The sequence below is a fragment of the Lolium rigidum genome, chromosome 1, assembly GCF_022539505.1.
Source record: "Lolium rigidum isolate FL_2022 chromosome 1, APGP_CSIRO_Lrig_0.1, whole genome shotgun sequence".
In the NCBI taxonomy this organism is placed as follows: domain Eukaryota; kingdom Viridiplantae; phylum Streptophyta; class Magnoliopsida; order Poales; family Poaceae; genus Lolium; species Lolium rigidum.
Genome location: NC_061508.1, coordinates 66159776 through 66175319, shown reverse-complemented (window position 1 = coordinate 66175319; position 15544 = coordinate 66159776).

The window sequence follows — 15544 nt, the reverse complement described above, 5'->3', positions numbered from 1 at the left end:
ATCTAGGCAAAGCACAAGCCTGCCCACGTTGTTCATGCGTTGCTCGTATCGAAGCCTTTTTGATGGCGAGCAACGTAGTTATCTTAGATGTGTTAGGGTTAGCATTGTTCTTCGAATTACATGCTTTCGTTATGCAACCCTTGCACATCTAGCCGCCCTTACACCTGTCTTAGGTGTAGGGGCGACACCCGCTTGATCATAGTTTAGTAGATCTGATCCGTTACGATTGCTCCTTGTTTCATCAAGGATTAGTTTAACATCCGCAATAGTTAGGCCTTACAAAGGGTTGGAGGATCCAGCGGCGTGTAGGGTGGCGTTTGCTAGCCCTAGAAAGGATGTTCCGGGATCAACCTCGTGTTGGTTTTTAGGCCCTGTCTAGGATCGGCTTACGGTCACCGTGCGCGAGCGCGAGGCCCAATCGTGAGTAGGATGATCCGATTATGCGGTGAAAACCCTAAATCGTCAGTAGATCTAATTAGCTTTATCTTGATCAAGCAGGACCACCATATATTCGGACACCTCGTTCGAATCATGGGTGGATCGGCTCTTTGAGCCGATTCACGAGATAACCCGAGAGCCGATCGAGGCTCGTATTTAATGTTTACGTGTATGCCATGCAGGAAACTAAGCGAGGCATCATCCACACCTTCCCGACCGGGTATAGGTCAGGTGGCACGCCTTGCGATAGCATCGGACGTGCGACCGGGAGGCTTTGCGGGCCGTCGCTCCGAGGGACCGGGCCGCCCGCAGCCCTAGTTGTTCCGGGCTCCTACTCGTGTTGCCCGTCTCTGCCCGCCAGGGGGTTTCTGACGTCAACACATTATGGCACGCCCGGTGGGACAACCTTCGACATCCACAACATCGCCATCTACATCCGAGATGGCGGAAGACACTCCGGTCACGTACGAGGACCTGCCTGATGAGCTCAAGAAGAAACATGACGAGATCAAGGCAACCCTCGAAGCCGAACTCATCGGCTCTTTCCACCGAACCCGCTCCCATGGCGTCAGGTGGAAGGGTTTCACACCTGAAGGCGCACTCGATGGAGTGGACCTGTCCGCCTCGTCGAAGAACGCACCGGGTCGCTGCGGCAGAAATCAACTACATGGTGGCTCATTCGCTGCACCGCCACTCCGAGAGCCCGGTGAACACTTTGGAGCGTGTCGCTCTGCGCGTGGTCCAGGAAATCATGAGCCACCGGTATTCTCCGTCGGGACCGGCGTCGGGACTTTCAAAGGAGAGATGCCACTCCAGCCCCTGCTCGTTCGCATGGGCAGCACCGGAACTGCCGAACTCATCGGCATACGTCGTCTACAAGATTGGTGGTGATCCTAGTGACTACCAATTCCTACCTGAGGCACCCAAGGAGATCCCGCACGGATACGCGTGCGCATACGTACTGGCATCGCAACACCTGGGCACTCTCGAACCAGGCTGCAACATCGGGGGCCTCTGGAACGGCAGGGAGGAACGCTCGGCAGCCGATCCCGAGAAGCAAACGTGGCTAGCTAAGTACGCCACTCCGACAAACCTCCACAGCCCAGCTCCTGCAGTTGGCTTAGAACCGGAAAAGCAAGCATGGCTGGTTAAGTATGCCACCCCGGCGAATCTTCAGGGTTCGACACCTTCAGCCATCACAGTGGATCAGATTTGTGCAATCCTGAAAGATCAGTTCGGCATGATGCCGAAAAGGAAGACGTTCGGCTACACCAAGCCGTACCCCAACGACTACGAACTGATCCCGCTACCACCCAAATATCGGCTTCCGGACTTCACAAAGTTTAGTGGATCAGATGGTTCCAGCTCCATCGAGCATGTGAGCCGATATTTGGCACAGCTGGGCACGATCTCAGCATCAGACGAGTTGCGTGTGAGGTTCTTCGCACAGTCCCTCACAGGATCGGCTTTCGGGTGGTACACATCGCTGCCACCGAACTCCATCCGGACTTGGAAGCGGTTGGAAGAGCGGTTCCATGAGCAATATCACTCGAGAGGCTTCCGATGTTGGTATTGCCGATCTAGCACAAGTACGACGAAGCGCGGGGAGACAGGTGTCGAATACGTCCAGCCGCTTCGAGACCATTAGGAACCGATGCTTTTCGGCTCATATAAGTGAAAAAGAAGCGAGCCGAGTTGGCGGTGGTGGGTCTCTCATCATCGATTAAGGACGTGGCCTCCCAAGCGAGATTACCCTTCATTGGCGCACATGGTGCGAAGCTGTCGGCATATGAGTAGCGCCACCCGGATGTTTACCAGGACAAATTCAAGCGTGCGGTGACCCTGGTTGAGGCGGACGAGGATGAAGGTGCTGCGGGAGATCGAGAGGTAGCAAGTGGCTGAATGGACTCGAGCGACAGGCCCCGTGACTTGCAAATGGGTGAAGCCACAAGGCCCTCCAAAAGGGTTCGACTTCGACGTGACCAAGACTGAGCAGATTTTTGATCTCTTACTCACGGAGAAGCATATAAAGGTACCCGAAGGCCACAAGATCCCCACGGTGCAAGAGCTGAACGGAAAGCCATACCGCAAGTGGCATAACACGTTCACCCACACCACCAACGACTGCAGGGTGTGGCGGCAGCAGATCCAAATGGCGATAGAAAACGGACGGTTGATTTTCAACCAATACGCCATGAAGGTCGACACACACCCCGTCCCCGCCATAAACATGGTGGAGTATACTTACCATGGAGGGTGCCAGCCGGATTTCTCGTGCAAAATCAACATGGTAGATCTTGGGCACCACTCTGGTAAGGACGGAGATGAGGGCAGCTGCTCTCATAGCAAAGATACAGAGGAAGCCGCTCCACGCGATCGGCTCCGCCAAGACGGCAAGCGCTACGTCACAGAGGGAGAGGTGAAAAACATAAGGTATCAACGACCTCTCTCTGACCACCTCCTCAACAAGTATGTGAGTCAGTATGACCAACGCCGGCGATACAACGACGATGATGAAGAAGATCGTCTGGCTAGGGACGACAGGAGACGTCGTCGGCATGATCGCGAGGAGGAGGAGCACGAGCGCCGTGCCAAGGAAAAGTTGGGGGAGCGAGTCGACGAGGATAGGCACTGGGACTGTCCCTTCTTCAGACACTGCTGGGATTCAGGAATGAGCCGATTGCCCACAATCGGCAATTGCCCAGAATGCAACCAGAAGAAGAAGGAGACAGTCAACGTGTCCGTGTTCAAGCGCCTAGGGCCTCTCCCGCCACAAAGCAAACGTGCTGAGTCCCCTCGGTTGGAAGATCTCGAAGATTCAGAAGACGAGGGAGAAGAAGAAGACAGGTACCACCGGCCAAGGTGGTGCCCTGATGGGCTCAGCCGTTCCCAGAAACGCAGGGTTCAGCGATTGCGCGGCCTGGAAGAAGCCGAAAGGTTATACTTGCATACATTGAGGAAGGCAAGGCCTGATCTGGCCGCGAAGGTTCAGCGAACCCTGGATGAAGAGGGTCGTCCACGGAAAATGGAGTGGCGCCCCAAGCAAAGGAAAGCCGATGATGAAACATCGGCTGGCACAAACATGGTGCTCGTTCTTCCGACGAAGCTTAGTGCTCCACGATTATACGATGCACTCAAGGTGGACGACAGCAAGCGCACCAACATGATAAAGTCAGAGATTGGGCTGGTTTTATCTACCGGCCTAAACGAGTAACAAGAGCACGTCAATGAGCAAACATGGCGAGGCTGATCCTTGTGATCGGCCCCAAAAAATTTATGAAGGGACCTCACAAAACCTTCACCTAGCAAGCAACGTGGAGGCCGATTCCAGCAATCGGCCAAAATTATCCTCACCATTCATTCTGCCTGGGTTCAACATGTAATCCAACAGAGCCGATACCATCAATTCTCTTGACAGAATCGGCTCGGGGGGGCACCCAGGTGGATAAGACACGAGGATATGCAGTAGAAGTGTCTCATTCTTTGATGATGGGTATTGAGGTATGGGGGCCGATGCATAAGTCGGCCGTAAAAAATCCAAAAAAATCGAAAAAATTTGAGCACAGCCGATGCAGGGCCATCGACTCAAGAGGTATAATTGTCAAGGGATCAATGGAGCAAGAAGTGGACCACGAAGAGAAACTATGATGGGAGAACTCCTCAATGGAGTGGTTCAATGGTTCAATGGCTCGAATCTTCTCTTCAAGGACAATGCCGAGAGCAGCGTGGATGCGCAAGATCGGGCCAAGGGTGGGTTGCCCCAGCATCCACCGAAGGAAAGGAGCCGATCTAATCAACGAGGCGCAAGGGGTACACCGAAGAAGCTCGGGGGCAGCTCACCCCGAAGGTTCTCTGCTGCGGGGAGCCGATTTTGTTGGAATCGGCTGGCTCTGCGTTGTGACGTGAGGTCAATGGCGACATGATTGGCTATTTCGCTACCTTTCTCGCCTTGACCAAGGCTCGGAGGGCCACTAACTTGGGAGGTGCTATTTTTGAGAGCCAATTGGAGTTGCATTGGCTGACACTGCATCATGATCTTCTCAGGGAGGAGCTGGGAAGGAAAAGCCGTCGTCTTGTACGAGGTTTGGACCGCGGCTGGTGCTGCAAGAAAAGGAAGGAGACTGGTTTCTCAAATTAGCCGATGAACAGTCATCGGCTGCGGGACTTCAAAATACCACGGTCAAGTAAAACAATAATAATCCGATTCGTTGCTATCGGTCTTGGTGTGGCAAGCGGAAGGATGGAAATTGAATTAATGGAAGGAGAAATTGAAAGAACAATTCTCATTAATTCAAAGGAGCAGCTTTACAAGAAGAGCCGATGGCTCTCAAAAGAGGGATCTGGTGCCTAGTGCACTGCTACTGCTAGTCCTACTCTACTAGTCGTCGCTGTCCTCATCATCGCCGTCGTCGAGGTCGTCGGCGCTGCTCCCAAGAAGCTCCTCGCCGCTGCTGCCCCAGCCGTCGGCTGGAGCTTCCTCCTCCTCCTCGTCATCATCATCATCCTCGCTGTCCGCCCAGCTGCGGAAGCGCTTCGTTGGAGGATACCCAGCGGAGGAGGAGGAATCATCTTCCTCCTCCTCATCTTCTTCTTCCTCGTCGTCATCGTCGTCCTCGCTGTCCGCCCACATGCGGGAGCGCTTCTTCGGCGGAAGCCTGGCGGAGGGGGAGGCCTTGGTCCTCTCTGCTTCTCCTTCTTTCTTCTCCTTGTCAGAGGAGATGGGGTTCGCCCCGGAGCGGGGATCGTCCTTTTCCTTGCTCTTCGGCGACGATTGGAGAGAGAGGCCTGAAGCGGAGGAGGAAGAGGAAGACATGGCTGCAGGGGAAGAGGGTTTTTTTGGTTTGGTGAACAGAGCAGAGCAAGGGGATGGAGTGGTGAACCGTTTGGCACAGATAAATAAAGAGAGTGTAGTGGAGATTTAATGCCATGACGGTTCTCGAGGACGTGATGCCGAAATTGCCAATTCATACAGAGAAGCCCAGGAGGCGAGGTGTAATGATGGAAGATTCTGCGGCAGTTCTGCTCTGCCACGACATGACCCGACGAAAGGGGAGCATAATGATTTTGGAAATGTCATTTCCAAAACCAGGGGGGCATGTGTTATCACCAGAATTTGACCGAGTCAGAGGTGGGCCGCGATCAAGATGGACTCGAAGAATACATGTACGGAAGAAATACGTGAATCGGGCTTACATGCAAAGTTTGGGCTAGTTTGCCCTTGTATCTGTAACATATTAGATTGCGTGTCGGTTAGTTAGAGTTTTACCCGTGCACGGTTAGGTGCACGCCTGAATTAGAAAGTCCCTTGGACTATAAATATGTATCTAGGGTTTATGGAATAAACAACAACCAACGTTCAACACAAACAAATCTCGGCGCATCGCCAACTCCTTCGTCTCGAGGGTTTCTCCGGTAAGCACCATGCTGCCTAGATCGCATCTTGCGATCTAGGCAGCACAAGCCTGCCCACGTTGTTCATGCGTTGCTCGTATCGAAGCCTTTTTGATGGCGAGCAACGTAGTTATCTTAGATGTGTTAGGGTTAGCATTGTTCTTCGAATTACATGCTTTCGTTATGCAACCCTTGCACATCTAGCCGCCCTTACACCTGTCTTAGGTGTAGGGGCGGCACCCCGCTTGATCATAGTTTAGTAGATCTGATCCGTTACGATTGCTCCTTGTTTCATCAAGGATTAGTTTAACATCCGCAATAGTTAGGCCTTACAAAGGGTTGGAGGATCCAGCGGCGTGTAGGGTGGCGTTTGCTAGCCCTAGAAAGGATGTTCCGGGATCAACCTCGTGTTGGTTTTTAGGCCCTGTCTAGGATCGGCTTACGGTCACCGTGCGCGAGCGCGAGGCCCAATCGTGAGTAGGATGATCCGATTATGCGGTGAAAACCCTAAATCGTCGTAGATCTAATTAGCTTTATCTTGATCAAGCAGGACCACCATATATTCGGACACCTCGTTCGAATCATGGGTGGATCGGCTCTTTGAGCCGATTCACGGGATAACCTGAGAGCCGATCGAGGCTCGTATTTAATGTTTACGTGTATGCCATGCAGGAAACTAAGCGAGGCATCATCCACACCTTCCTGACCAGGTATAGGTCAGGTGGCACGCCCTTGCGATAGCATCGGACGTGCGACCAGGAGGCTTTGCGGGCCGTCGCTCTGAGGGACTGGGGCCGGCCGCAGCCCTAGTTGTTCCCGGCTCTACTGTGTTGCCCGTCTCTGCCCGCCAGGGGGAGGCCTTGGTCCTCTCTGCTTCTCCTTCTTTCTTCTCCTTGTCAGAGGAGATGGGGTTCGCCCCGGAGCGGGGATCGTCCTTTTCCTTGCTCTTCGGCGACGATTGGAGAGAGAGGCCTGAAGCGGAGGAGGAAGAGGAAGACATGGCTGCAGGGGAAGAGGGTTTTTTGGTTTGGTGAACAGAGCAGAGCAAGGGGATGGAGTGGTGAACCGTTTGGCACAGATAAATAAAGAGTGTAGTGGAGATTTAATGCCATGACGGTTCTCGAGGACGTGATGCCGAAATTGCCAATTCATACAGAGAAGCCCAGGAGGCGAGGTGTAATGATGGAAGATTCTGCGGCAGTTCTGCTCTGCCACGACATGACACGACGAAAGGGGAGCATAATGATTTTGGAAATGTCATTTCCAAAACCAGGGGGGCATGTGTTATCACCAGAATTTGACCGAGTCAGAGGTGGGCCGCGATCAAGATGGACTCGAAGAATACATGTACGGAAGAAATACGTGAATCGGCCTTACATGCAAAGTTTGGGCTAGTTTCCCCTTGTATCTGTAACATATTAGATTGCGTGTCGGTTAGTTAGAGTTTTACCCGTGCACGGTTAGGTGCACGCCTGAATTAGAAAGTCCCTTGGACTATAAATATGTATCTAGGGTTTATGGAATAAACAACAACCAACGTTCAACACAAACAAATCTCGGCGCATCGCCAACTCCTTCGTCTCGAGGGTTTCTCCGGTAGCACCATGCTGCCTAGATCGCATCTTGCGATCTAGGCAGCACAAGCCTGCCCACGTTGTTCATGCGTTGCTCGTATCGAAGCCTTTTTGATGGCGAGCAACGTAGTTATCTTAGATGTGTTAGGGTTAGCATTGTTCTTCGAATTACATGCTTTCGTTATGCAACCCTTGCACATCTAGCCGCCCTTACACCTGTCTTAGGTGTAAGGGCGGCACCCCGCTTGATCATAGTTTAGTAGATCTGATCCGTTACGATTGCTCCTTGTTTCATCAAGGATTAGTTTAACATCCGCAATAGTTAGGCCTTACAAAGGGTTGGAGGATCCATCGGCGTGTAGGGTGGCGTTTGCTAGCCCTAGAAAGGATGTTCCGGGGATCAACCTCGTGTTGGTTTTTAGGCCCTGTCTAGGATCGGCTTACGGTCACCGTGCGCGAGCGCGAGGCCCAATCGTGAGTAGGATGATCCGATTATGCGGTGAAAACCCTAAATCGTCGTAGATCTAATTAGCTTTATCTTGATCAAGCAGGACCAACATATATTCGGACACCTCGTTCGAATCATGGGTGGATCGGCTCTTTGAGCCGATTCACGAGATAACCTCGAGAGCCGATCGAGGCTCGTATTTAATGTTTACGTGTATGCCATGCAGGAAACTAAGCGAGGCATCATCCACACCTTCCCGACCAGGTATAGGTCGGGTGGCACGCCCTTGCGATAGCATCGGACGTGCGACCAGGAGGCTTTGCGGGCCGTCGCTCTGAGGGACTGGGGCCAGCCGCAGCCCTAGTTGTTCCCGGCTCTACTGTGTTGCCCGTCTCTGCCCGCCAGGGGGTTTCTGACGTCAACAACACCGCCATAGGAACCACATCAAAATCAATGAAATCCTTATACGGTCCAATCTCAAACTCAACACGCACCATGTGGTTTACCTTCATCTCACCATTGTCGCTCAAACACTGAATATAGTATGGATGCGGGTGCGATAGATACTTCAACTTCAGCTTGGTACACAACTCCTTGCTTGCTAAATTGCGACAACTCCCGCCATCAATAATGACCTTGCAAGCCTTGTCAGGACCAACTAAAGCCTTTGTTTGGAACAAATTGCAGCGCTGAGTAGATGCACTTGGCAACACATTAAAGAGCACGCTGAGACACAACAATAGTGCGAGCATCAGACGGATATGCATCTACACCATCACTGTCATAGTCATCATCTTCTGGAGCATATGGATCAACATCATCTCCAGTATCATACTCATTGTACTCATTGATAATCATGACCTTGCGGTTAGGACAATCTCTCTTGAAGTGACCCTTGCCACCACATGTATGTCGCGGTTGCGCGCAGTAGACATGCTAGAACCACTCGTACTTGCAGCAGATTCGGGCTTCTTTGTGTTGGACACATTGGAGACCGGCTTGCTAGACGGAGTCGAATAAGGTGCAGAGCGCGTAGATGGCGCCGGTGCCGTGGATGGAGGCGCCCTAGGCGTGTAGCGCCCAGCTCCCGTAGCACGACCTTTAACCTTTGCTTCTTCAGCCAACTGTGATTCAGCTTCTCTTGCATGATGTAGCAACTCATTCATAGTGGTGTAACTGTAATGACGAACAATGCCTTTGATATCATACTTCAAACCATTGAGAAAACGCTGCATTGTCATCTCAAGTGACTCACGGACACGGCCACGCTGCATAAGCATCTCCATCTCCATGAAATATTCATCAACAGTCTTCACACCTTGTCTCAATAGGGTCAACTTATCATAAATAGTACGCAAATAATTAGTGGGCACGAAACGAGCTTGCATTGCCGCCTTCATAGCACGCCATGTGATAATAGGCAGCTCACCATCTTCTTCGCGAGCACGAACAAGTCCATCCCACCAGTGCAATGCATAACCATCAAATTCGGAAGAAGCAAGCATGATCATCCTATCTTCAGTGTAATTATGTAAGCGCCATAACTTATCAATCTTCAGCTCCCAAGAGAGGTATTCTTCAACATCAGCTCCTCCTTCAAATTTGGGTATTGAGAACTTTGGCTTACCCAATCCATCTTCTTCCTCAAATCCACGACCATGGCGTCCGAGTTCAGCGAACCCACGACCGCGGTTACCACGTCCAGCACCACGACCAATTCCAGGTGCTTCATCCTGAAGATCAGGGTCTTCTTCCTCTTGTTGCTGTTGTTGTGTAAGATTGTCAACAGCCAGTTGCAAAACTTGAAGACTGCGTTGGATATCCGTCATTTGATCTTTCATTATAGTGACGGTCTCACTAGTAGCATCCAGCTTCTGGGAAATCCCCTGAACAGTCCCCCTAAGTTCATCGTCCTGAGTGCGGAATTCACGTCGCATCTCATTACGAAGAGCTTCATACTCCCTCCATGTCATCACATCCGTAGAATTCTTGTTTTTCTGGTTAACAATTTTCTCATCACTAGCAGACATGGTTAGTAGGTTAGTGCATGAAATCAAAAATATATGGTGGTACTCTCACAACTCACTCAAAACTGATAAGAAAAGGAAATCTTACCGCTCCAAAGTGAATTAGTATTGCTTACCACTTGTACGGACAACTAGTGCACGGATGTAGCGAAGCGAATATCAAGGGTATAAGAACAAATCACACGACAAAGCAGGATATATGTGGGCGGTAGGTAGGCTACCTATTTGCACCAATAACAAGCTCTAGCGCTGACCGTAGACAACCAATGATACTCACTGATACGTCTCCAACGTACCTATAATTTCTGATGTTCCATGCTTGTTTTATGACAATACTTACATGTTTTGCTTGCACTTTATAATGTTTTTATGCGTTTTCCGGAACTAACCTATTAACGAGATGCCGAAGGGCCAGTTGGTGTTTTCTGTTGTTTTTGGTTCCAGAAAGGCTGTTCGGGCAATATTCTCGGAATTCGACGAAACAAAGACCCAACATCTTATTTTTCCCGGAACCTTCCAGAAAGTCGAGAGGGGACCGGAGGGGTGCCACGGGGGCCCCACACGTGTGGGCGGCGCGGCCCAAGGGGGCGCGCCCCCTAGTGTGAGGAGGCCCCGTGGCCCCTCCGACTCCGACTCTTCGCCTATTAAAGCCGTCCTGACCTAAAACATCGATACCAATTGACGAAACTCCAGAAAGACTCCAGGGGCGCCGCCACCATCGCGAAACTCCGTTTCGGGGGACAGAAGTCTCTGTTCCGGCACCCTGCCGGGACGGGGAAGTGCCCCGGAAGCCATCTCCATCAACGCCATCGCCTCCATCATGCTCCGTGAGTAGTTCCCCCATGGACTACGGGTTCTAGCTGTAGCTAGTTGGTATTCTCTCCCCATGTACTTCAATACAATGATCTCATGAGCTGCCTTACATGATTGAGATTCATCTGATGTAATCGGTATTGTGTTTGTCGGGATCCGATGGATTGTTACATTATGATTAGTCTATCTATAAAGTTGTGAAGTTATTGTTGCTGCAATCTTGTTGTGTTTAATGCTTGTCACTAGGGCCCGAGTGGCATGATCTTAGATTTAAGCTCTATACTTATTGCTTAGATTGTATCTACAAGTTGTATGCACATGTCTATGTCCGGAACCAAAGGCCCCAAAGTGACAGAAATTGGGACAACCGGAGGGGAAGGCTTAGGTATGAGGATCACATGTTTTCACGGAGTGTTAATGCTTTGCTCCGGTGCTCTATTAAAAGGAGTACCTTAATTTCCGAGTAGATTCCCTAGAGGCCCGGCTGCCACCTGTTGGTAGGACAAAAGATGTTGTACAAGTTTCTCATTGCAAGCACGTATGACTATATATGGAAAACATGCCTACATGATTAATAATCTTGATGTTCTCGCCTTAATGCTATTTCAATCCTATCAATTGCCCAACTGTAATTTGTTCACCCAACACTTGTTATTGGAGAGTTACCACTAGTGTAGATAGCTGGGAACCCCGGTCCATCTCTCATCATCATATACTCGTTCTACATGACATTGGAAGTAGTATCAACTATTTTCTCGGTGCCATTGCTCTCATATTACTATTCTCTGTTCGCCGTGTTACTTGTTACTATTGCTCTCATATTACTGCTACTTTCACATCACCCCTGTTACTACTGCTTTTCCAGTGCAGCTGAATTGACAACTCAGTTGTTAAGGCTTATAAGTATTCTTTACCTCCCCTTGTGTCGAATCAATAAATTTGGGTTTTACTTCCCTCGAAGACTGTTGCAATCCCCTATACTTGTGGGTTATCACTCACACAAGGCGATAAATATGGCAATGCAACTATATGGATTAAAGGTTGCAATGCACTCGAGAGACGCTAGCAAAGCTCAAAGGATCAGGCACAAGATTGCTCAACTATGGGTGCAGTTAAAGAAAAACTTAGGCCTTCACTTGATTCTACTAGCACTTCACTTTTTCTTTTTGGAATTTTCTTTTTATCACACGCAGCTATGTAGCTCTTTTTTCTTCTTTTCATTTTCTCTTTTTTTTGATTTTATAACTCAACTCCTTGATAACACGGCCAACAGATAATGCAAAGCACCAAAACCCTAATGAGCAGCCTGTCGAGCGGTAAAACTAGTCTCTTCTGGGGAAGTTCCTAGTCACTTATATCGAAAGGCTGTGGCTATGGTTTGGACAAACACACTGTATGCTATGTGGACTCGGAGCAACAAAAACTAACTCTAGATGATAGCGGAAACACAAACCCTAACAATACTAGATGGAAGAAAAAGATACGCAAAAACAACTACGAAAAGCAACTAAAACTCGAAATTAGTGCAATCTAAGGCTATGGCAAACCCTAACCCTAATATTTTTGGCTTTTTCTGGATAGGAAACACTCACAACTCAAATATGGGGTGGATTGTGGATGGCTTACCGAGGAAACGCTGAAATCTGATACCAAGATGATAAGGGGTTGCCCGATCTTCTCAGTAAGCACGGTGGTGATGATGATCACGGGATGAACACAGCGGGGATACTTGATGATGAAGTGGAGGATAACTTGTATGACGCAACGAGATCTCTCGATTGGTCCATGTCGCCAATACAACAGCTCTCAACCCTGCAAGATATTCGCAACTCCACACACTTGCGCACGTAGCCGCCGACCACGAAGCGGTAAGTTGCAACTGTCTAACTCCCAATGGAAGAGCAGATCACACAAGACTTTTTTAGGACCTACACCAAATCAATGCAATATGGTGTAGGGATTCAGTAAAGTTGCAAAGCAATCAACTATGAACTAGGTTTTATCTTAAACATGGTCTAAACCTAATTTGGGGGCGTCCTGGGCACTTATATAGGGGTTCAGGACGACCAAGGTCCGAGAAAATACAAGAATAACGGACCCAGATCGGGATCTGGTCGAGACAGACTCGGACACGGCCGGCTCAGGGGCCGGTCGACCGGGCCTGGGACCGGGTCAGGCCGGTTGAAATCGGGCCTGGCGTCGGGTAGTGACCGGGCTATGGTTCCGGGCATACTGGATGTTGCCCGGCTGGCACAAGCATGACGTCCGGTTTGGACCGGATGGATCCGGCGTGGAAGCCGGTCGGACCGGGGCTGCGACCGGGTGGCCCGGCGGCACGACCAGTCTGACCGGGCCTGGCGCCGGCCTGAACTGCATCTCCTCCTCTCGCACATTCCTCCCGCTCCTCCCTCGCGCGTCCATGGGATGTCTTCATGTCCTGCTCCATGTCCAGCTTCACGTCCATCTTCTTGTCCAGCTGCTCCTCTCCTCCTCGTGCGATGCTTGCTTCCTCTTCATACATGATCATACATAAGTAATACGACTTAGGCAGTATAAAGTTCTCATCGATCAAAGTATCACTTAGGAACAAGATCACCTGTTGTTTAAATAGCTTCGCACGAGCGCGTGTCATTGGTCCAATCCTGACTTCATTGGACTTGAGCTTCACAGCAACATCATCTTCATCTTGCAATGACGGAGGTAGTAGTGTAGTAGGGATGTCCTCATCAACAATCCTCTCGGTAACATGGGGAAACTTGAAGAACTCCAACTTCATGATTCTTCCCTTTCCATCTTGCATGCCGAAAAGATCCTTCATCCCGCGGGACTTCATCCATCGACCTTATTTTTATAACGAGTCTCCGGGTTACTCTCCTCCTGAGACAACGGTTCGTCGTTTTGAAATCTTACCTGGAACCTTAAAATGTTCAAACGGTTCCGCCAATCTTGGTGCCATTTTCGGGTAATCTGAGCGGTAACTTATCCTTAGCCATTTTTACCACTAGGGTTTTCGACACGTGTCCAGCATCCAACGGTGCGACACTTGCGTTCCGACCAGAGGATGCGGAGCATGAATCTCATCCCACGCCTATAAATATCCCACCGCACACTCCTAATCACCCCATTCTCCCCCATTTTACCTCTCGCCCGAGCGGCGCCACCGAGCTCCAGTTTCTGCCGCGCCGAAGTCTGCCGGAGTTTCGCTGGAGCTAGCGCCACCGCGACGTGTTTGTCCTGTTCTTTACTTCAGCGAGTGACGTGGGCATTACCCTTCGGCTAACCAATGTTGCCCTATCCTGTCTTTCCTAGTTGGAGGCCCATGAAGGCACTCGATGGCAAGGTGGGCCACTAGGACGGTGCGGCGGAAGATTCCTTGAAGTACAAGACGCGGAAGGAGCCGAGCAAGGAAAGTCTAGAGATAGATTTACTGTAAACCTAGTCGTACTCGATTAGACCTCTTGAGACCTGGCCTCCTATATAAAGGCCAGGAGAGGGGCGGACGAGGGACACAATCAATCTTAGCGATCTTAGCCAGCATAAGCCTAAAGCTAGGTCATCATAGCACTTAGCCATCTCGACGAGATCTCAGCCGATCTATTCGGCACCCCATTGTAACCCATTATCATCATAATCAAGAACAGACAGGCACGTAAGGGTTTTACCTCATCGAAGGCCCCGAACCTGGGTAAATCGCTCTCCCCGCTTGTCTGTGGACCGATGTCTCGTGTCAGCTTGCAGGATTCCATCAACCCTAAGCCCCTATCGGAGGGCATTGCCGAGGAGCACCCTCGACAATTGGCGCCGTCTGTGGGATCCCTGTCGGCACAAGATCGGTCATCGGCAGATCCAATCATGACACCGGCGACTTCACCAGCAACTTCATCGACACCGTCATCGCCAAACCTGGGAAGCCCGATTCGGTTCGGCTCCTATGAGTTCACCCCGCACAGCGATTCCTCCCGCTCAAACTTCTCAGATCTACAAGGAAACACGGAGATGACCTTCGGCAGCGTCCACTACAACGTCAATGCGGAAGGAATCCTTCGACTGCTGGAATCGCCCACTTCCAGATCGATGAGTCCAAGCGCGTCATCATCACTCGACCTTTCGGCTGGTCCGACAGGCTCGGCGAGTTCACCCACGCCCTCGACTCCCCGTTCCGTGTCTTCCATGTCGGTAGGATCCGACGATCCCACATCTTCGGAGTTAACTTCGTACTACTGCTTGAACTGCCACACCAGGCACGGGCTGGGATCAAGCGACATGCCGTTCATCTGCAATGCCCAGTATTCATCGGGAGAGGACAGTATCGACAGCATCGTCCAAGGAACCACCCGAAGAACGGCACACCATCAGGTTTATGTCGCCAATAACACAGGAAACACAAGGCACAGAGGAGACGGAGACCATACTCCTCGTTCAAGTAGACGTGCGAGTTTCGAAAATAGCGCCAGCAACCACGACAGCGACTACACCATCGCGGACGAGGAGTGGGCAGCCGCCAGGGCAGCAGTACTCAACAACACACCGCTCCCCGCAGGAACCTCGGTTGGAACCCTCAATGCTTATCGCTCTATACTAGAGAGAAACCGGGAGCACCTGTCGAAGGAACAAGCCACCCTCGAGAGACGCCTATCTGCGGCAGATCGATCTGGTGAACGGCGAAGAGGCTCGCATGCGAACGCCTCTCGAAATACTCAAGGGGCAGGCAAGCACCGGTCGAGGCTATCCAGGCTTTCGGAAGATGACGCCAGAGAAATCACGTCGAACCTGACCAAGTCCTTTATGACTACGGACACCGCAGGCATGCCACGGCCGAAAACCGTTGCAGGAGCAACTGCCAACCTTGCTGC